The sequence below is a fragment of the Musca autumnalis genome, unplaced genomic scaffold, assembly GCF_047663935.1.
Source record: "Musca autumnalis isolate F117 unplaced genomic scaffold, ASM4766393v1 scaffold_1, whole genome shotgun sequence".
In the NCBI taxonomy this organism is placed as follows: domain Eukaryota; kingdom Metazoa; phylum Arthropoda; class Insecta; order Diptera; family Muscidae; genus Musca; species Musca autumnalis.
The window spans coordinates 304,538,014-304,561,325 of record NW_027411644.1 but is presented as its reverse complement, the minus strand read 5'-3'; positions in this window follow the sequence as shown (position 1 = coordinate 304,561,325).

The following is a 23,312-nucleotide window of genomic DNA, read 5'->3' as shown; positions in this document are numbered from 1 at the left end:
CGGTTAATAGCAGCCACTAGCAACAGCAGCAGACACATTTTCAAGCGTTAAAACAACAGCAGAAAAGTTAAAAATCAAATTAGCGAATGTGTTGAAAATTAAAAACAAATTCACGGATAAATTGCATCTGCCAGATACGCAATTATTATGAATTCCAGCGAATGCAAGGAAGCAACGGCTCAAGCAGCAGCAGCATCCTTTAGTTTTGATAAACCTCACTACGCCCCGTCTGGTCTACGTAGCAGAATAAGATTCAGATTTATTTTAAGTTGGGAGTGCAGCATGTTGATTTTTTTTCTTGCTTCTTTACCAAGATTGTTTTTGGCTTTGGCAGAACAGAACAGGAGTTAATCGCTGCAATACAAATTTGTGGATGAGTGTTGTGAGCATGAGTTCTACATAGCCTGGAGGTGTTGCAATTTGATGGTTTTAAGTCTGGTTTGTTGTTGTTGTTCTTCTTCTACTCATCCTCGCTGCTGTCGTGGTCATTCCAATGGATATTTTTTCGAGCCTAAACAAGGCGTTACAGTGCACATCCTGAGCAGTGCAAATATTTTGTTTTAAATGATTTTGGCAAAACCGAAAAAAACGAAAAAGAAAAACATGTCGAATTAACACAACACCAGTCACGTTAGCTAAACTAAACCCCATGGTCCGTGTGTGAAGACGACTTTACTTATGAATGACTTGGCTGGCTGGCTGGCCCATCATACTGATGGGGTGTTGTGTTGTGGTCATATTTGTTTAAAGCCTGACTTTTTATTTATGCACCATTATCGTGTCCAAGTTTTGTGTTTTTTTTTCTTCTCACACAGCATTGCTTGGCTCCTCTTCCTTTGGCCAGATCTTTAAGTTTTATGACTGAATACAATAATTAAATGTTTTGCTTGTTGAACTGCTAAAAAATTGCTGCCACATTGGCAATTGCATCCTGATCATGATCGTCTTTCGTTCGAGGCAAACGCTTATGACTGTTGCCAGCTCTGTATGTGTGTTGTAGTTACTCGTACGTTCTTTCGTGGTGATAATCATATTTTTGTAGGTGGAAGCGAAGGCGTGTTCAACACCAAATGAATTATTTCTTTGAAATGATATTACCATGACCATGGATCCGATCCACAACCAATATCCACCATTGGTGTTTAACAATGAATGGTAAATTAGAGAGATATAAATTTCATCGCATTGTAGGAGAGTGTGTTCGGTTGGTAAAGGAGTTTTATCGTTGGTGTTTTATTTAGTGATATGGACATAATTTTCCGTAGGAATACCAACAATTTAGGAATTAATATTTAAGTCATAATAGCGAGGTATAACTAAGATTACAACAGGTCTTTTGGCAAGTAGTATGTTGGCTTTAACATGGCAACTTCTTAACAAATCTTAGTCTACCGTGAATACATCACTTCATTACCTGATACTAGGGAAACACAAACATCGTAAAAACATGTTGTTAGACAGGATAAACCGATATGGTGTCATATAGATCCTTTTTTACTATAGGTACGAATAAGCAAACTGTGGAAGTGTAATCAGGATCAATAACACATATCTACAATACAAGACCATGTTTTAAACTCGATCTTAGTATAAAATGAATGTTAAAATTTAAACCACAAGGACTATATGAGGTAAATATTTTCGATATGAGGACATAAATAGAACTTAAGCGCAATTCTGTTGAAATCGGGAAAATTTATTAAAATATTTGAATGTTATCGTGACGGACATGACTAAATCGACCATAAATTTTGGAAACATTAGTTATCGCCAAAACGGGGTTAATGTCAAAAATGACCATGAAAACGCGACAATATAGATTAGTTGTCAATGAGAACCGTACCTAAAATTTTCTGAGCGACATTTTGCAGATTTATAGAGATTCTTAAAATAAAGGACGAAAGGGATATTAAAGGAAGCGAGTTAAAAGGTCGAAATTCTCTTCGAGTTGACTGAAGACATGTCATCTCATAAATAAGCTAAAGCAACAGTTAACATAGATATAATGCTAATTTCAGATGCCCTATAAAGTCTTCAGCAGAAACTTCTTAATATACTCACCAAGGTCTTTCATCCCAAAACGGAATAATCTCTGCCCCAGATTTTTACTTCCATTTTGTGCCATAGTGTAATCAACAAAAAGATGGAAGGTGTCGATCTACATTTCTTGGGACTTTTCCAGGATTTGTCTCAAGATAAATATCTATTGTGTTTTCAGGGCGGCATTCTAGCAGGTTTGAATCTTTTTCCAATTCGTATCACATAATCCCGGGGACCAAACTGGCGCCGCATAGCTTACCACAGACCGACCTATCGCGTTACATGTGGTCAACAAGGTTTCTTTATCTGCACCCCAAGTGCTGCCGGGTAGGGACTTGAGGACCTTGTTCCTTCTTTTCAGTTTGTCGCAGACAGCTGTGGAGTGTGACCCCTAAAATTTTGGGGCAGTTTGTGGTCGCAATGTCCTCAAACAGCGTAGAGTGCCTGACTGTATCGAAGTCTTTTAATAAGTCAAGCGCCATCACACGGCTGTCTCTGCTTGAGTCCTTGACAAATATATGTGGAGATGGCGTGCAGTGCTGTTGTCGTGCTGTGCAGCTTACGGAATCAATGCTGATAATCAGCAACTTGATAGCTATTCCTGATACTGGGGAGGACTAAGGCTTCAAGGGTCTTTGCTACGGGCGACAAAAGCGAAATCGGCCTGTACGATTCACTTTTGCTGACATCCTTGCCTGGCTTCCGTAGTGGGACCACCCTGCCCATTTTCCAGACTTTGGGAACAATGAGGGAGGCTAGCGACAAGTTGAGAACTTTAGTAGGATACTCCACTCCCGGCTCATCCAGCTGTTTCAGCATTACCATGGAGATTCCATCAGGGCCCAACGCTGTGGAAGATTTAGCTTTCCTGATGGCATTCGCAATATCATCCATTGTAAACTGTGGTTGTTCATCCTCGGCAGGAAGAGATCTGATGCGACGTAATACTCTCCTCTACGCCCTGACACTCTCGGAGTGCTCGACAAACTGTTGATTATAATAACTTGCGCACGTCTTCTGGTCAGTGAACGTAACGTCGCCAAATGTGACTGAGGTCCTATCTTCCATCCTTCCAGGGTTTGAGAGTGACTTAACCGTTGCCCACAATTCACTTATACCGGTTCCAATGTTGCAACTCTTCAGATGATTTAACCACTTGTTCCGCCTATGTTCGCCGACCAGCCTGTTAACTTCCAGTGTCAGCCTCCTGACTCTGGGGTCATTGGGGTTGGCTCGATGAAGCTCAACACGCTAATTTGCTAATCCCGTCGCCTCTGCTGGGAAGTTTGGTCTTACTTCGGGAATTCGACCAGCAGGGATATGGCGTGCGGCTGCAGCAGTGATGATGTCACGGAACGTCCTTTCCGCTACCCGAACATCAGAAGGATTGGGCAGTTCTCTGAAGCGGTGATTGGTGAACTCTCTGAAACTCGGCCAATCAGCTTTCCTATGATTGACGAACGTGCGGCGTTCAGAGGTGATGAAATCGGGTGGTCTGCTAATGGAGACAATTATGGGAGATGGGTCTGATTCAAGGGAAGGAAAGGGGTTGACGTCATTTGTCAGACCAGGTGACACGATGGTTATGTCAGGCGAACTGTGACACTCTCCTCTAATTCTGGTAGGGGCGTCCTCATTGACCGTGCAAAACGTAGAGCTATCAATCTGCTCAGCCAGCTCTGTACCCCTCTGGTCGTTTCCGAGGGCCGAATTCCACATCTCATGATGCGCATTAAAGTCCCCCAGGATCGAAAAGCAGGCTAATGTCAGGCTCGTAATCTGAGATACAGTTATTTCTCGGCGGGATGTATACGTTAGGCAACTCTATCTCGGCAGTTCCACACCTGACTGCTACCTCCATACATTCCATGTACGGGTCATTAGAGACAGGCTCAAGCGAGATAGGTCTGTATTGGACAGACTAGTGCAATAGGAAAGCTAATCCCCCACCTCCATTTCTTGTGTGATCCTTCCTTAACACGTTGTAACCATTACAACGCTGTAAGCTACAGTTGTTGTTGCACCGCCGCGACCTTGATGTTCTTCCGACTCATGAAATCTACTATTTCCTTGATCTTACCTCGGAGTCCATTGCAATTAAATTGCAAAAAGGATGCATTTTTGGGATTGGGACAACAACGGCTGGTGTTAAAGGCTGTGTGTGCAGTTGCTGTTGAGGAGACTGCGGGGGAGTTTCATAATCAGACGACGAGGGAGTTTCGTAATCCGATGACGACTCACTGGGGATTGGGTCGTAGTCTCTCACGTGGACAAGTCCAGAGCAACCCCTTAGATGCACCCACTCCTGACACCTATTGCATCTCACCGAAGGTTGTATATGGGTGAAGATTCGAATGTGACAGACTGAGCACAAATAAATTGGTTCTGGGTTTTCTTCCGTCCAGGCACGGACCAAAAGAATTCGGAACAGGCATTCCGGGATATGCTGCACCCAACACAGAAAAACGAAACAAATACGAACACATATACACTGAGGTGGCAGCCGCTGGCCGGAACGCTGATGTTGTGTGGTTCCGGGTCAATCCAGTACGAAAGAACCCGCTGCCATGGAATTGACAGGCAAAGCTGCACATTTTCGATGATTTTGCTAATATGGGGTTACCATTTTAAACCCTGACCAAGACAATATGCCTACACATTTTTACTACGATAACAATTTTTTTGTTATCAAAAAAAATGGTAAAAATGTGTACATTTTTGCAGTCCTGCAACAGACCAAATATTATATTTATTTTCTGCCTAGGGTTCTCTGATTTAATTGAATTACTTAAAACAAATGAAAAATAAAGGACATAGAGTACGTGCGATGGAAATAGAGGAAAAATGGAGTACTTTAAAAAATAGAGCACGAACACCTAAAAGAGTACGGTTGGCCACCGTAGATATATGTACCTCATAATAATATCACTAAATAGTACCGAGCTGTTGTTGATACTGCAATGGTGTCGTTGACTTTATACAATTTTGTCCTGATTGCATTTTACTTTTACGTGATTGTGCAATATACGACAGCAGTGATAATAGTGACCGCCATAGCTCTTTTGTTTTTGTCTTTTTTCAGTTATTCTAGGTTAGTTGGTCCTAAAAACATCTGCAAATCCACAATTACAGCTTAGCATGTCAACCTAACCAAACTAACGAATTGTTCTCTTGCCAAATACGACCTTAGGCACTAAAATTATCAGCTTAACATTCATTTGATTAAAAGAAAATGTAATTTACATTGAAAAACGTCCACCATAATTAACACATTGGTCATCGGTCAATAACCATTCACTTTAACTATCCAGTAACACCTATCCCTTAAGAACCTGACAGCCAGCGAGCCAAGCCAAGCCAGCCAAACAAGCAACTGCCTGGCAGTTAGTTAAACACAGCCAAACAGGCAGTCATTCAATAAAAGTAATCACCAAATGAATAATGCCTCTGGATTCTGGCAGTTTTCAAAATACCAAACAAGCTGGTGGACATGTTCTTCTTTGGGGAAGATGAATATGAATTATGTGGCAATGTGGATGTTATTGGTCTGTCGTCTCTCCAAGCAGGGTTATGGGACTCTGACAATGAATTGAAATCGAAATGAATGGGAATTTATATGAAATCTGTTGTTGTGCTGTTGAAGACGTTAAATAAATGGATGCCATGACAGTCGAATGTTCGTCGTAGTGTTCATAAATTTTGAAACGATTTAATTTGTTCTGTTTTTTAGATGTTTTTTACACAACTCTCCTGTCCTCCTCAGCCTATCAATTTGTGTTTTATTGCAGTTGTTATGATTATTTCCCAAAGCAGGAGTTTTTGTTAAAAAAAAATCTGCAGGCTTGAAAAAATTGCTTGTATTTTGAATAAGTGTTGCCTTGCGAAGGCTAAGTAGAAAAACAAGCGAAACGAAATGTAGAAAATATTGCTGAGGAATCCGTAAATGAACGCCTCTTTTAACTCTAAATGAATTTACCAATATCCACAAGAAGTGCTGGCCCGAAGAGGAGGCAAGAACGACAAGTAGAACTTCCTTTTTGGAGTTTTTTTTAGGAAGATGTGCTGGCCAGGAGGGGCAAAACGCAAGCGTGTAAGGTGAATGTAGTTTTTTATGAGCACATCGTTTAACAAATGAATTTACAGCCACGCAACGCCCAAATGTCTGGCGTTTGCAATCAAATAAAATTCACGAAAACTGCCAAGACAACAACTTAGGCAATACAAAAACAACAAAAAGCGGCTAACAAATTTTAATTTTTTGTTTTCGTTTTGAAATGACCACTCTGTTTTTGAGTAAGACAGTGGTTTGGGAAGACTATTATTCAGAAATGCCCATATCATTCAATTAAGGGGTTCTTAAAGCATATTTAGGAGTCTAGGTTTTCTTACTTACTTAAGTTGGCCCTCTACAGAGCCTTTGTCCTATAAGTCGAACAAAGAAACAAGTAAGAAAGTATATCAGCTGTGCCGACCGAGATATACCCTCAGCCTCGGACTTAAAGATAAGATGCAAACACAATACTTGTGTCGTCTATAGGGGTTTTTTTGAGTTTTTGGGCTAATTTCTCAGGAATATGTATTTGTCCCGAACAAAATTATAGCGTCGTAACTAGGGCCGTATACACAACATACTTCCAAATGTTCAAAAACCCAGACGGGTCCTTAAACTGCACTCTGACTAAACTTTGTGTGGGAGGTACTCGAAAGAGTGGTCCGATGTAGTAAATATTCGGACATATTTCGAGGCTGTATGAAATAATACGATATACAACGTTTGGACCAAATAGGTTTCTCACTTCGAGGGTTATCTTACATACTTCCCAGTTTAGTTGGTACCGGCAGCCTTTTTTTGTAGATTTTGGGTCATTTTCTCAGTAAGTATGGACTTGAACCCGACAAAAAATTGCGAAGTCGTAACAGGCCCCGCAAACAGATTTTTTGGAAAAAAATTCAAAACTATCCGAGATGAGCTGTTAAACTGCACTTTTCCCAAGTATTTAACTACCTCAAAATTATAAGTGGCACTGTTGATCCGAGTTCTATGTACGCATGTCATCAACTCTGTTTTTTCGCCGTTTACTACCAGACCCACTTTAGCAGATTCTCCTTCGACCTTCTTAAAGGTATCAGTTACTTCCTTTACTGATCATTCTATGATGTCAATATAGTCAGCATAAGCCATTGACTATTGGTATAAATTGGTCTATTTCGCTTAACATCTGCATCTTGTATAACTTTTTCCAACAGTATGTTTACTAAGTCACACGAAAGGCTGTCGCCTTGTCTGAAACCTCTTTTGGTACTTTTTTTTTTGATATTTACTGAGTACCGAGTGTCAGTTAAAGTCATTTTACTAAGCCGAATGAGGTTTGCGGGGATACCAAATTCAGACATGGAATACCTTTGAAAGAAGGGGACTGTCGAAGGCTGCTTTAGAATCGACAAAAAGGATGTAGGTGTCGATCTGCAACTCTTGGGTCTTCTCTAGGATTTGTCGCAGGCGCATTGATATGGCCGAATTATTTCGTTGACCATAGCCTTAAGTCGTTCACACAATATTCTTGACCCTATTTTATAAGCAATAGGGATCAGACTTATGTCCTTATAATTATCATATCATATCTTCTTTTATGTGGAAGAAACACAGCATGTTCAGGTTCCAATCGTAGGGTACTCGTTCTTCCTGTCAGACGGTGCTAACTAGCTGATGCATACACCTTATCAGCGTGTCAGATCCGGTTTCCCACAGCTCGGCTGGTAAGCCATAGGTTCCTGCTGCCTTTTTATACCCTTCACCACAGTATGGAGGGTATATTAGGTTTTTTATTTTGTTTGTAACACATCGAATTAATCATTCGCTACCATATAAAGTATATATATATTCTTGATCAGGACAACATTTTAAGACTATCTAGCCATGTCCGTCTGTTGTAGCCAATATAGCGTCCGCAATAATTGAGATAGAACGCTAAAATTTTGCTTCCGAATGTATTTTTTCTATGGGCAGGTCAAGTTCGAAGATGGGCTATATATGTAGGTCCACGTTTTGATATAGTCCCCATATAACGATACCACCCGATTTGAGGTATTTTGATGATTTTATCTAAATTTTCTGACCGAATTATCTCAAATTTGACATTTGAGGTTCTAAATGGCCAAGAAATTTCGCCACTAAAATTGTCAACATAGGTCGACGTTTTGGTACAGCCCCCATAAAACGGTACCACTCGATGTAAGGTATTTAGAGGATTTTAGCTATATTTTCCGCCCAAATTGGCTCCAATTTGGCACTTGGAATTTTGAGGAGTTCAAACAAATTCTGCACCAAAAATGATGAAGATATATACAAATTATAGTATAGGCTCCTCCTCCTGATTAAAGGTATTTTTAGGCTTTTATCTACATTTTTTGACCGAATTAGCTGAAATTTAACATTTGGGGCTCTCAATGGCCAAAAAAGTTCTCCACTAAAAATTGACAAGATAGGTCAACGTTTTTGTATGTACATTTTTTGCCGAATTATCTGAAATTTGATATTTGAGGTTTCCAATGACCAAAAAAGTTCTCCACTAAAATTGCCAAGATAGGTCAACGTTTTAGTACGGACTCCATATAACGGCCCCTCCCGTTTTAAGGTATTTGGTGGATTTTAATTACAATTTTTTGCACGAACTAGCTGTAATTTGACACTTTAGGTATTCAGTGGTCCAGAAAATTCTCCACCAATAATCGTCAATATAGGTCCATGTTTTGTAATAGCCCTCATATTACGAAACCCCCAGATTTTCGGTGTTTTGAGGATTTCAGCTACAATTTTTGCCCGAACTGCCTGAAATTTTACATTTGAGGTTCTCAGCTGTCACGAAACTCCTTCACTAAAATCGTCAAAGTAGGTCCATGTTTTGGCATAGCCCCCATATAACGATACCTCCCGATTTTCGGCATTTTAAGAGTTGAATCTACAATTTTTGACCGAACTGGCTGAAATTTGACATTTGCGGTTCTCAGCGGTCGCGAAACTCCTTCACTAAAAATCGTCAAAGTAGGTGCATGTTTGGTTTTTAGCTACATTTTCTGACCGACTTAGCTGAAATTTGACAGTTGTTGTTCCGAATGACCAAAAAATTTCTTCACTAAAATTAACAAGATAAGTCCACGTTTTGGTATAGCCCCCCATATAACCGTACCTCCCTTACCGTACTTCTCCCACAAAAGTTCGAAAATGTTCGGAAAAATTGTGCGCACGATACATCTTGAATGGGGTAAACGATTTGGTCCATACTTTGCACATCGTGAAATTTCTACCAGTCTAAGATGACGTGCCAATGTAGACTTAATCGGTCTACTCCTTCGTATACCTACCACAAATAACTTCGGAAATATTCAGTTTAGGACCTGCTCTCGAATCACTTTGATTTTTGTTGAAGCAATTTACATTTGCTGCCTCAATTACGACGATAAAATTTTCTTTAGGGGCAAATCCATACTTCTCGAAAAAGCAGGCCGAAAGGTGAAAAAAAAAAACATATGTACAATATGTACAAAAACGTCACTAAATTGGGGCAACTAATGTGATACAAAGTTTGGGACTCCTAATATTTTGTCCAATTTTGGTTTAACTTATAAAATGACCCATATCGGTCCTCTCCATAGGGTACCTCCCCCACAACATTTCAACATTAGTGTCTCAGTGCAGTTTAGGATATGTTCGAAAATGGTTTGGAAATGTATACCGATGCTGTTCGTTGTTGTCCTGCTTACAGCGGTATTATGTTTTCCATGGACAAGTCCATGCTTCTTGTCATACTGGTCCAAAGTTATACGATGACCCACTGAAATGACTAGTGGGCACGATATCTATCGAAAAATATGATTCCCCAAATAAGATCCACTTCCATAATGGACTTTGTCGGTCCATTCCTTCAAGTACCTTCTCCGCAACACTTTTCAACTTTAATCCTGAACCACATTTTTATCGGCAAGTTTAAATGTCCAAAAAAGGTTCACAAAATTCTGAAAAGACCCTAAATACATTCGATCTGTCCGTAGATGCAAGTTTCAATTCACATAGGATGAGGGTATATCTCTATAGGCAAAGTCGACTGGTACTTTTTAACTTGTTTGACCTAATTTAAGCATTTGGAGTAACCGTGATCGAACAATGTTTGTTCTTAACAGGAAACTAATTATACCATTTTAGTTCAGAATATTTTATGGTGGAGGGTATTCAAATTTCGTCCCTGCCTGTACATCTGTTTTTTCTGCTGAAATCACGTGTCTTCTCTTTTCTTTTCTCCCGATACCTTTCTCGTGCACTATGTGTTATTGCTGATTGTAGAGTAACCCTATATGCCGCATTTTTTGTCGATTTGTTCCATATCCACACTTATGACACAAATGTGAAATATTGTACATCACATGGAACAAAGTGACAAAAAAAATTTTCCATCTTTGCCTCAATAAATTAAATACTTCTAAAGCGAAAATTCAAGTTCTGATTCTTGAAATGTGTTTTTAAACTTGTAAGTTTTTAAAATATTAAGTTCATAACTGAAAAAAGTTTAAGCTTTCGCGTAAATGCATGAATATCTCGGAAACTAGAGCAGATAGGAGAAAGCCGACTAGAAATTCAGAAAGAGCATACCGGAAAACCTTAGAAACCACCTATATCTCAAAAAGTCAAAAATGGCGTATGGAACACTTAAGCATGACACCGACGATATGCTGTGGCTATCAGTACCCATGTCGAACTTCCGTGTTGTGTCTCTTCGTACTTTATTTGCTACTTTTAATCGGTTGCGTACCTTTGCTGCAACAAGGTGGTATTCCAAGTCTATGTTTTTCCTCGGAACGATCGACGAGTGGCTTTTATCTATCACAACGTGATCAATTTGATTATGAATGTCGATATGATTAAATCTGGCACTGCGAACTACCATGTTTTTTGCCGCTGCGAAGTCTATCAGCCTCATTCCATTGCCAGATGTATCACAGTGGAGACTGAATTTCCCGACTGATATTCTCCCCAAAGATATTCTCCTTTTCAAGTTTGGCATTAAAATCGCCTAGAATAATTTTAATATCATGGGTAGGACAATGGTCATATGTTTCGACTAAGCGCTCGTAGAATATATATTTGATATGTTCGTCCATGTCTTTAGTGGGAGCATGAGCTGGAGACCAGATGTTTTTACCTCCGACCAACTTCAAATCCGCAACAAAATCCATGCCGTGTGTCATGGCAGCTATAATACAGTGCCTCGCGTTTAGGTGTTGTGGTGACGCCTTTCCCAATCCACGGTATTTCCTGCATGGCAGTAATATCGGCAGTTTACTTTCAAAGTACTTCGGATAGTGCGTAAACTGCACATACTCTATAAAGAGTGCGAACATTCCAGGTGCAGATTTGCAGATAATGGTCCTTAAAGTGTTTACGGCGCACAGTGGTTCAGAATCGTTTTTTCCTGGTCAAAACTCTGTAACTTTTGAACGAATAGAGATATTTTTATAATTCTTTTCTTGTTCGACAGATAACACTTTCAGCTTTCCGAAGTATAAAATGCCACAAAATTCGGTCTAGCGGTTGAAGAGGAATTCAAGGTCATAATTAAAAATTTTAGTTTTGTTCTAAAAAACACTCATATTTTGATTTACAATAAAATAAAAGAACGGAACGGGTAACAAAGTACACGGTGTGCCTTAACCAAATTTAAATGGAAGGTGCTTACACCTGGGAAGTTTTTGCAGATTCTGAGGTTAGGTTTTCACGATTTTGCTTGGAAACCGCGAGTTCTATTTAAATGGGACTAAAGAATATGTTGTAGCTGCGCAAATTCTCCACAAGATTGATCTTTATGATATTTTTGTAGGTTTTACCGTTTTTGAGATATAGAAGTTCAAATTGATTTATTTGAAAATCCCTCCGGCGATATTTTTGTTTCTTGATATATCTCATCTATGAGCATTGTAGTTTTAGAATCTGCAAAAAATTCCCAGGTGTAAGCACCTTCCATTTAAAAATAGTTAAGGCGCACCGTAAGTATATATGCTTTGAAAGAGGACACTCTGGGGCATCATTCTGTGAAAACGGAAATTGTCCCAAGCTATTCCCTAAAAGTTCTAGCCCACTAAAATTGGAATTTCGCTAAAATTTAGTACCTGAGTAAAAACAAAACAGCTCACTTCGTGTAAACGCTACGGTAATTTATTAAAATGACTCTTAAAGGCAACAATCCAACCTATCTTACAAAAAAAAAAAAAAAACAATGATAATGAGAAATAGCTGTTTCTTTCTCCATAAATTTGCAAAAAGTACGTAGTTAGGTCCTTTTTTTCAAAATTGGGAAATATTTTTCACCTTTAGGAGCACGCCACGCCCACACCTTCCAATATTTTGATTTAATTTTCTGCTTTCCTTAGTTTCAATATGTTTATTATCGAATCCCATATAGAAATGAACAATCGGTGACAACAAAAAATGGGGGTTTTGGCCAGGAAAATCGATTTCTGAACCACTGTGCGGCGGTCGTCAACTTTATAGGTTTTTTCTTTTTTTTTGTTTGTTTTTCTTTGCTTTTCTAGCCCAACTCCCAACACAAGTTTTTAACGTTCTTAAGGGTGAATGCGCGGCACATAATAGCTCACTACCTATAACGGGTGTTAAAGGTAGCTGCCCAGGTGATTTAACGGGGAGGTCTATGTCCACTTGAGACAAATGAGGTACCAATATAAATCCTAGGCTTTGCCATATTAAAGCCGAACAGGGCCGTTGCTCGGTATCTTTCACCTCCTAGGTGAATAATAGAATAAAGAAGACAACTTCATTTGAACTCGTGCTGGTTATTGATCATCAACCTGCAGAATTAACAAAATTCTTCTTTCTCTTTTCAGGCATTACATTTAAAAGCCATTTGTTTCTCAATTGATCTTATTGGTAAGTCTTAATTTCAAATAATTCTCCTTGTAACCACTGTATTTATGCCCATACAAATCCGAACAAATATAACTACATATTTTACCCTAAAAACAACACATAGTCAAATTATTATGGTCGTCGCCCTCATCCTATATCCTTTGTTGGTGAACTTTAATTCAACGCTGCAACACCCGGTAACATTCACTGAGTGTTGTCCGCCATTCATAAACTCCATTCGACATAAGAAAGTATCTTCTGAAGCAGCGTTCGACCCATTTCTTACACAAAAAGTTCATATTTTATGGATTCTCATGAGAAGCTGATGCTGAAGCAGTAGAAGTTGTATCTGTGCGTTACTTTGGTATGCGTTTTTCTACACGATTCCCCGTGTCTGGTTTTGTGGCACAAAATTTGTGCAAATGTTTACACAGCTTGTGGTCGGTCAACGCCATAATGATCACAATTTGAGCAAGCAATTAATTTGAAGTTTTTGAAGAGCTATTTAATCATCACACACACACACACACTCATATGCTCATGTTTCCACATTCACTTATATACCCAGACATTGTTCTCACATTTACACTCGTACTACCCATAAATAGCGGTGATGAAAATCGATCCTTTCGACCACCTAATGATCAATTAGGCCTTATTAATTTTTTGATATGACCTCTGATGTTATAATTTTAACCAACTTACCGGTCTCCGCCTTCTTTTTGCTACGTTGAGACTTTCAAATGTCGAAAGTTATTTTCGTTTGACGTTTCATAGCAACAATAACAACAACAGCAGCAGCAAAAAAAGAGGAGTAACAAAAACTGAAGATGAAATTTTCGTAAATAATGCCTTTGAGGCCCAAATGTCAGTAGATGCATTATGGTTTTTAGCAAACTATTGAAATTTCATCATGGTCATCATTATAATAATAATCAGCCTGAAACGTTTTGTTTGCAATTTTACACAGTCAAACATTGTTATAAAGAACAATATTTATAAGGAATCTGAGTAAGATCTGCAAGTATTGGAAATCCATTCGCATACTGTTTTTTTTAAATAAAGAAGTCGATATAATGAAATACTTTTCTCGGCGTAGAATATCCGTGGCAATTTTTCCTTCTTATCCTAAAGCTTCTACAATTTTGATTGATTCTGAGTGACTTTATGATTGGACCGATGCACTCCATCTTTAAAATTGGTGTCAGTTTGGAAGAACTATTTCGATGTCGAAATGTAGACCAACTCATTGGTTCAGAATAGTTTTTTTCTTTTAAAAACTGTGTATCTTGCGAACGGGTAAAGATAGTTTTATATTTTTTTTTTTTTTTGCAAATTTGATGGTGTGTTTATTGGGATATTGGAATCTAGTTTTTCAAAATAGTCTAAGCCATTGTCCCATTGTTATTAAAACAATATTTTAAAACAACGAATTTATTTCGAAACGACGATTGATGTTTGGGTATAAAAAGATTTCTGTTGAAGAAGTTATACATATAAAAACAAATAAAAAAGTATCAGAGATATACCCTCAGCCTGTGCGGATTGAAATACTTTTTTTCCCAAAAAAACTTATGTATTCAGGGGGGTTTCAAACAATTTGCGGGGATAGATAGGGCTTTTTTACCACACTAGCCTACGAAAAAACATAATATCGCTGTAAACAGGGCCACTAGGAAAACCTTCGGTAAAAATGTCCAAAGCATCCTCGAACCACACAAAAATGTTGAACATTTGTGTGGGTGGTACCACGAGGATTGGACAGATAGGGCCCGAATTTGAACATAAACTAAGTTTTGACAATTTTTTAGAGATCCAAGGTTTGGTGGTCCAAATCGGTTGCTACGACTATGAGAATCCGCGCGTACCATTTTAGCGAATATTATTTTCGAACTTTTGTGGGGGAGGTACCGGAAGGAGTGGACCTATAAGCAACACCGTCGAATTTCATCTAATATTCGAAGAAATATTATATTATCCGTAGTATGGACGAACACAGTATTCGGTTCAAGCTCTCCAGTCACTACATATGGTGCCATAGGGGTTTTTACAACTTTCGGGCTGTTTTATCAAGAAGTATTGATTTGCCGCTGAAAACACTTTTACTGCTGTAATTGAGACAGCGACAAGCTTCAACAAAAATCAAAGTGATTCGAGAGCAGTTCTTAAAGTGAATTTATCCAAAATTTTGTATGGGAGCTACCCGAAGGAGTGGACTAATGTAGTCCATATTCGAACCTGATTTTTATCTGGTACATATTTTAGGATGTGTAAAGTATGGACAAATCGGTCACTCCCATCAAGAGTTATCGTGCGCACAATTTTTCCGAACATTTTTTGAAATTTTGTGGTGGAGGTACCTGAAGGAGTGGACCGATATGGCTTATCTTCGAACTTAAACTATGTTTGGACAAAATATTACGAAGGCCAAATTTTGGACCCAATCGGCAGATCCTTCGAGAATTATCTTGCCCTCCAACCAATACACACGGTATCATAGGGGTTTTGTCCAACTTTCAGGCCATTTTCTCGGGAAGTATGGACTTGCCCCTGATGAAATTTGTACCGTCGTATGGGGGGAAGTGAATACAAGTTGTTGGAACAAAAATCAAAGCGATTTGAGAGCAGGTCCTAAACTGAACTTGTCCGAAATTTTGTGGGGGAGGTACCGGAAGGAGTGGACCGATATAAAAATAAAAAAACATGAACCTATGTTGACAGTTTTCGGTGGAGATATTTTGTGATCACTGGGAACCTCAGACGTCAAATTACAGGTAGTTCGGTTAAAAATTATAGCTAAAATTCTCAAAATACCGAAAATCGGGAGGTACCGTTATACCAAAACGTTGACCCATGTTGATAGTTTTTGGTGGAGATATAAAATCAAATCAAAGTTTGGATCAAATAGGTTGCTTTGTTTATGAGTTATCGCGCGTACCATTTTAGCGAATATTTTCGAATTTTTGTGGAGAGTAACCGGAAGGAGTGGACCTCAAGCACCACCTTCGAACTTCATCTAATATTGGAAGAAATATTACGATATGCAAAGTGTGGAACAACTCAGTATTTGGTTCGAGAGAGAATAATACCAAAAGAAATAAAAGGTAAGAAAATATTTTTTCGTCATTACCAATTTTATCGCTAAAATTTTTAGAAGCCACGAAATCAACTTTCACAAGTAGTATCGTGGCCGTGGTTCATTTCTTTCCGCACGGTTAGCCTTCATCGATAAGAGTGCGAGCTCGCGGGCGAGTGTTTCCATCACTTGGTAGTGACTGCTTCGGGTAATGTGCGATAGAAAATGCTTGCTGGGCAAGTGTAAGTAATGAATCACATACACACACACAAATTGCTGAAATTTGGTACTTTGTTGGGGATATAAAACTTTCCCCATTTGTTGGCATAGGTCCACGCCTTCATATAGCCCCCATAGAACGGTACCTCCCGATGTTCGGTGTTTTGAAGGTTGTGACCTCAATATTCCTCAGAAATGACTGAAATTTGGTATTTAGTCTTCGTTGGCGGTATTAAACTTTCCCCCAGAAACTTGTCGGTACAGGTCCACGCCTTAGTATAGCCCCATAGAACGGACCTACCCGATTTTCGGTATTTTGAAGGTTGTGACCAAAAATAATCCACCGAAATGGCTGAAATTTGGTATTTCGTCTTCATTTGGTGTATTAAACATTCCATATGAAATTTGTCGGTATGGGTCCACGCCTTCATATAACCCCCATAGAACGGACCTACCCGATTTTCGGTATTTTGAAGGTTTTAGCCTCATTACCACACAGAAATTGCTGAAATTTGGTACTTTGTCTTTGTTGGGGATATAAAACTTTCTCCCAGAAATTTGTCGGTATAGGTCCACGCTCTCATAGAACGACACCTCCTATTTTCGGTATTCTGAAGGTTGTGGCCACAGCAACCTACCGAAATGGAGGAAATTTGGTATTTAGTCTTTGTTGGAGGTAAATGCCTTTCTGACTGAAATTCGTCGGTATAGGTCCACGTTCCGATATAGCACCCTTAGAACGGTACCTCCCGATTTTCGTAATTCTGAAGGTTTTGACGTCAATATCTCACCGAAAGACTGAAATTTGTTATTAAGTCTACCATTGGGTTATAAAATATTCCAGAAGAGAATTATCAGTATAGGTCCGCGGGTTCCTATATCCCCATAGAAGCGTACCTATTGATTATCGGTATTTTGAAGTTTTTACCGAAATATCGGAAAATTGGTATTAAGTCTTCTTTGAGTCTACATATTGACGTTTTGATTGAACGGTACCTCCCGAATTTCGGTATTTTGAACGTTAGCCATAATGTTTTACCAATCTTGCTGAAATTTGGTATTTGGTCTTCATCATAAACGACAGAAAACTAATTGTTCCATATTAATTCAATGTAACTCGTTGTGGAGGGTATAACAAGTTCGGCCTGGTCGAACCTAACGCCGTTCTTACTTGTTTTTTATTTGAATTGTACTGACGAGTATCTCAGCTTTGGTCGGATGCGTTTCCAAAATGAATACATTCTGAGCTTTAAAATATTCCGAATTGCGTTACCAAAATTGGTGAAATGCTTGTGATGTTGGAAAAGACGCTGGGGTATCCTAATTTCCAATTTATTGAATTTTATTTCCATGTCAGATATTTCTGCTTCTTGGACCTATTCCAAGGAGAACTAAACCATCTGAGCTTTGAATTAATACAAAATATGGCATCTATATTAATAAAAGAGTAGAGTGACTGATTCACTGACTGACTGACTGATTCATCAACGCCCAGACGAAACGGCTGAAGCTAGAATCATGAAATTTTGGGTGTGGATCACTCTTGGTCCGAAGGGGTCAGATAAGGCTGGGTTTTTTGAAATTCGAACTGGAAGGGTACTAAAAGTACTAAAAGGTACTAAATATGGTACCGTTTGTATTTGGCGAACCGGTAGAGCTAGAACTTTGAAATTTGGAATGAAGGTCACTGATGGAGAGTTAGAAAGGTGTACCAAAGGTTTTTTGGAAATTCGAACTATAAGTGTACGAAAAGTACTAAAAGTTACTAAATTTAGTACTATTTGGTATTACGTGAACGGATAGAGCTAAAATCTTGAAATTTGGAATGAAAATCAAGGTTAAGAAGATGAGTTGATATAAGGAGGTGGTTTTGAAAATGTGTACTCATTTGTACGAATAGTACTAAATGGTACTAAATTTGGTACAATTTGAATTTGGGCGAACCGATAAAGTTGGAATTCTGAAATTTAGAATTACTATTACTGTTGGAGCGTAGGTTTGAGATATGAAGGTAGTTTTCGAAATTAGTACATATGGGTACGAAAGGTACTAAATAGTACCAAATAAGGTACAATTTGGATTTGGGGGAACGGATGGAACTGGAATCCTGAAATTTAGAATTAGGATTACTGTCGGAGTGTAGAATAGAGGTATTTTGGAAATTCGTACTTTTGGGTACGAAAAGTACTAAATGGTACCAAATTTGGTACAATTTGAATTTAAGTGATCGGATAGAGCTGGAATGGTGAAATTTGGAATTAAGATTACTATTGGAGTGTGGAATTGGGATACTGTTGGAAATTCGTACTTATGGCAACGAAAAGTACTAAATGGTACCACATTTGGTACAATTTGGATTTGGGTGATCGGATACATTTGGAATCCTGAAATTCGAAATTAAGATTACTTTTGGAGAGTTGGATAGAGGTAAGTTTGGAAATTCGGACCTATGGGAACAAAATGTACTAAATGGTACTAAATTTGGTACAATTTGGATTACGGTGACCGGATGCAGCTGTAATTCTGAAATTTGGAATTAAAATTACTGTTGGCGTGTAGGATTGAGGTAGTTGTGGATATTCGTACTCGTGGGTACGAATAGTACTAAATAGTACCAAATTTGGTACAATTTGGATTTGGGTGAACGGATATAGCTGAAATTCCGAGATTTGGAATAAGGAGTACTATTGGAGTGTAGGATTGATAAAGTTTTGGAAATTTTTAGTTATGGGTAGGAAAAGTACTAAATAGTACTAAATTTGGTACAGTTTAGATTTCAATGATAGGATACATTTGGAATCGTGAAATTCAGAATTAAAATTGCTGCTGGTGTGTTTATAGAGGTAGGTTTGGAAATTCGTACTTTGGATACGAAAAGTACTAAATGGTACCAAATTTGGATTTGAGTTATCGGATGTATCTGGAATCCTGAAATTCGGAATTAAGCTTATTGTTTGAACATAGCACTGAGGTAGTTTTGAAAATTTGTACTTATGTGTACGAAAGTACTAAATGGTACCAAATCTGGTACAATTTTGATTTGGGTGAACGCATATAGGTGGAATCCCGATTTTCGGAATAAGGATTACTGTTGGCGTGTAGGATTGATGAAGTTTTTGATATTTTTAGTTATGGATACGAAAAGTACTAAATGGTACCAAATTTTAATTTATGTGATCGGATACATTTGGAATCCTGAATTTCGGAATTACGATTACTGTAGGAGTGTTGAAAGAGGTAGGTTTGGAAATTCGTACTTTGGATACGAAAAGTACTAAATGGTATCAAATTTGGTACAATTTGGATTACGGTGATCGGATGCAGCTGAAACCCAGAAATTTGGAATTAAGATTACTGATGGCGTGTAAGATTGAGGTAGTTGTAGAAATTCGTACTCATGGTTACGAAAGTACTAAATGGTACCAAATTTGGTACAGTTTGCATTTGGGGAGCTGGAATCCCGAGATTTGGAATAAGGAGTACTGTTGGAGTGTAGGATTGATAAAGTTTTGGAAATTTGTAGTTATGTGTAGGAAAAGTACTAAATTTGATACAATTTGGATATCAGTGAAAGGACACATTTGGAATCGTGAAATTCGGAATTAAAATTGATGTTGGAGTGTTGATAGAGATAGGTTTAGAAATTCGTACTTTGGATACGAATAGTACTAAATGGTACCAAATTTGGATTTGAGTGATCGGATATATCGGAATCCTGAAATTCGGAATTAAGCTTATTGTTTGAACATAGCACTGAGGTAGTTTTGAAAATTTTTATTTATGGGTACGGTTTGGAATTAATACCTGTTGAATTGTAGGATTGATAAAGTTTTGGAAATTTTTAGTTATGGGTAGGAAAAGTACTAAATAGTACTAAATTTGGTACAATTTGGATTTGAGCGAACGGATAGAGCTGGAATCAAGAAATTTGGAATTAAGATTACTGTTGGAGTGTGGGATTGAGATATGGGAGTAGTTTTGGAAATTCGTACTTATGAGTACGAAAAGTACTAAATTTGGTACAATTTGGATTTGAGCGAACGGCTAGAGCTGGAATCTTGAAGTTTGGAATTAAGATTACTGTTGGGGTGTAGGATTGAGGAAGTTTTGGAAATTCGTACTTATATGTACGAAAAGTACTAAACGGTACTAAATTTGGTACAACTTGGATTTGAGCGACTTAAAAAAAAATAAGAAAAAACAAGTAAAAAAAAAGTATCAGTCGGCTTGGCCGACAGAGATATACCCTCAGCCTGTGTATATTGAAACAATTTTTTCCCATAAAACGTCGGTTTTAAAAATTTTGAACTCATGAACCGACAAATATGTTGATTAGATTAAAGAGCAGAAGTTTTGCGGGGGAATTATTTAAAAGAATGGATCGACATTGACCATTATGGAAGTCGATCTCCAGCCACTACATACGTTGCCATAGGGGGGTTTTACTCCCTTTGGGCTGTCTGCTTAAGAAGTGTGGTTTTGCCCCTGAAAAAAATTTTACCGTCATAATTGAGGCAGCGAATGCAAGCTGCTTCCACAAAAATAAAAGTGATTCGGTAGCAGGTCTTAAAGTGAACTTATCCGAAATTTTGTTTGGGAGGTACTGGATGAAGTGGACAAACATAGTCCATATTTGGACCTGATCTATATCTCGTAGATATATAAAGATGTGTTAAGTATGGACCAATTCGGCCACTCCCTTTCAAAAGTTACCGTACGAATAATTTTTCCGAACATTTTTGAAATTTTGTGGGGGAGGTACCTGAGGGAGTGGACCGATATAGATTATCTTTGAACTTAAACTATGTTTGGGCAAAATATTACTAAGGTCAAAATTTGGACCCAATCAGCAGATCCGTTGGAGAGTTATCTTGCGCTCCAACCACCCCACACGGTGTCATAGGGGTTTTGTGAAACTTTTAAGCTATTTTCTCAGGAAGTTTGGACTTGCCCCTGCTGAAACTTGTACCGTCGTATGGGGGGCAGTGAATACAAGTTGCTAAAACAAAAACCAAAGCGATTCGAGAGCAGTTCCTAAATTGAACTTATCCGAAATTTTGTGTGGGAGGTACCCGAAGGAGTAGACCTATTGAGTCCATACTGGAACCTCATCTAAGTCTGGTACATATTTGACGATGAGCAAAGTATGAACCAAATCGGTTACCCCCTTAAAGAGTTATCGTGCGCACAAATTTTCCGAACTTTTTCGAACTTTTGTGGGGGAGGTACCGGAAGGAGTGGACCGATATAGTCCATCTTCGAACTTAAACTAAGTTTGGACAAAATATTACGAAAGCCAAAATTTGAACCGAATCGGTTCATCGGTTCGAGAGTTATCGTGCGCTCCAGCCAGCAGGACAGACAGACAGACAGACAGACAGACGGACGGACATGGCTAGATCGACTCCAAATTGTCTGAAACACATTTCGTCCAAACATACTTGGGGTCTAAAACCATTATTTCGATGAGGCACATTTTCATCGTATCAAAGTGTATATACCCTCCTTAGCCTAAAGGCTGAGGGTATAAAAATATTTGTATTATATGGGTCGCTAACATTCGGAAAACGAATTAGCAAATAAAGAAGAAGAAGAGGTACGAAATGGTTCAATGTATGGTACAATTTTGTATTGGATGAACGGATAGATCTGGATTCGTGAGATTTGGAATTATGATTACTGTTATCATTTGCTTATAACGTGAGATTTAAGAAATATGAGCCATAAATATACGAAAAGTTCTAAATGGCACAGGTTTTGGTACAATTTGTTATTGTGTAAAGGGAATTTTGAAATAATAGGAGGAGGTTCGTATTTATGTATTTACATGAAAGTACTAAATAGTTCTATAATTGGTTTTGGGGGAAGAGATAGAGCTGCAAGTGAGGATGGCGGTTGTTGGGTTAGGCCATATTTGCGCTGAGAACCTCAATTAAAATATCTCAAAAAATGTGGATTTATCTTGATGTGTAGGCGTGACGAAAATCGGACTAAAGTGGTACGTATTAGTACACAAAATGATTCCATGTTCACCATTCTATATTATATATTATTTATTTGTTTTGTATATTTAACGCATACGAAGTAGCGGGCACTTTGCTAGTTTATGATAAAATATCAGAGTTATGCAAAAATATCAGAGTTATTGCAATTTTAATATTTTGAAGTTTTTACTTTAATGACAAATACCTCAGTTTCTAAATAGTCAAATATAAAATTAAATATTAATTATTGTGGTTCAGTTCGCCTTAAGTCATTTGAAACTTTAGTATCTCCCTTAATGAAATGTTTACGAGTGAAAACCTTACGCACACGTGTAGCGGTGTAGGGTGTCACAAAGTCGGCCCGTCCCGACTATAGCCTTTGCTCAATTGTTTTGTTTTCCAAAAGATGTACCAATGATCACAATTTTTAGTGAAGGAGTTTTTGGCCATGTTGAAACCTAAATGCCAAATTACATCCAATTTGTGCCGAAAAAGTCGATCACAACTTACAAAACATCGGAAATGATGTAAAACGTGGGCCGATATAGCCCAACTTCGAAGTTGACCTGCCTGAAAACTAAAAATGCAAACTAAACTGGCGTGTATAACATTTTTGTAAATAGGAAGGAATTCTAAAGTCCTGTTTATGTATGTCGATAAGAAATTGAATGCGTAAGAAACACTACCAAATTTGAGTTTGTTTTCAAAATTTGTTTTTTTGTTTTGAAGCAAAAGCAAATGAAATAATATCTCCAAATCTAAAGTTTGGGTGTGTTTCATGCGAACACATATCACGGTGCTCTTGAATCAAATTTAAATGGAAGGTGCTTACACCTGGGAAGTTTTTGCGGATGGTGAAACTATAATGTTCATAGATGAGAAAAATCAAAAACAAAAAAAAAAAATCGCCGGAGCGCTTTTTAAATAAATCGCGATTCAAGTTGACATTTTTTGGGTTGTTTAGGTTTTTGCGATTTTGTTTGGAAACCGCAAGTCATATCAAAATGGGAATAAAGAACATGTTGTAGCTATCAAAATTCTCTACAAGATTGACCTTAATGATATTTTTGTAGGTTTTACT